Genomic DNA, 817 nt, shown 5'->3' with positions numbered 1-817 from the left:
ACATTTCAAAACACCAGAATTAAACCCGTAGTTACGGAATGAAAGATATAAACGGAATTATAAATGTTGGGAACCCTATAAAAGATACTTTCACCAAATGACAAATAAACTAAGTTTAACTATCCAAATCATGTCAGTTTCAAAATTTCGCATAATGTTGGTATAACACAGAAAATGCTTAAACTGCTACATTATTTAACACAACAATTAAAATGAGCACAATGGTAATGAACTTACGTCTATCTCCATCGTCCTCCATTAACGAATTTAGTAACTTCTCACCGCTTCACTTTCAGACATGGTGCTGTCCTACGGGGTGGGGGGGTGGTGGAATAAAATTACCGTGTCAGTCTTGTCATTTACTAAACGTTAAAACATCCTTTAATATGGACCTACGATTTTTTACATCTTAGTTTAACGTTACCCGTGAAATGGTAAACTCAAGACTGAACGGCGGATCAAAAGCGCGCGAAATTAAACTGAGGTAAAAAATGCTGACAGAGTTAAGTCAACCATATACGTTACTGATTATCGATATTATGATAATTTAATACTTATTTTATTACTTAATTAAAGAAGAGTATGCAATGTTGACTTTGTGTATTAATCTTGTGATAAATTAGAAATAATCATAACTTTGACCGTGTCAATGTTTGGGTAAAATGAGGCAAATAATAAGTTATTTTTCACACAAACAGTATAATATAAAACAAATACAATTTGCTTTAGTGATGATACACATTCATAAATAAAATCACAAGTTGATAAATTAATAATACTATACCTTGTAACCGTTGTGCAGGCAAATCCATAAAGA

The 817-nt window shown here is 31.8% G+C and overlaps 1 long non-coding RNA gene across 1 annotated transcript in view; it reads right to left on the bottom strand.

Annotated features, from left to right (window-relative positions):
- LOC107676358 (uncharacterized) overlaps positions 1–817 on the bottom strand; it is an 8,034-nt gene extending 7,217 nt beyond the window's left edge. Inside the window, exons 1-2 of the long non-coding RNA XR_001632730.1 lie at positions 785–817; positions 238–309 (exon numbers count right to left, since the gene is read on the bottom strand). This is a non-coding gene — a long non-coding RNA (uncharacterized LOC107676358). The remainder of the gene's footprint in view (positions 1–237; positions 310–784) is intronic.

This window comes from Sinocyclocheilus anshuiensis, unplaced genomic scaffold (assembly GCF_001515605.1).
Source record: "Sinocyclocheilus anshuiensis isolate Anshui unplaced genomic scaffold, SAMN03320099.WGS_v1.1 scaffold4015, whole genome shotgun sequence".
NCBI classification, from domain to species: Eukaryota; Metazoa; Chordata; class Actinopteri; order Cypriniformes; family Cyprinidae; genus Sinocyclocheilus; species Sinocyclocheilus anshuiensis.
The sequence above is the reverse complement of the archived record's forward strand: the minus strand, read 5'-3'. Positions and strand labels throughout refer to the sequence as shown.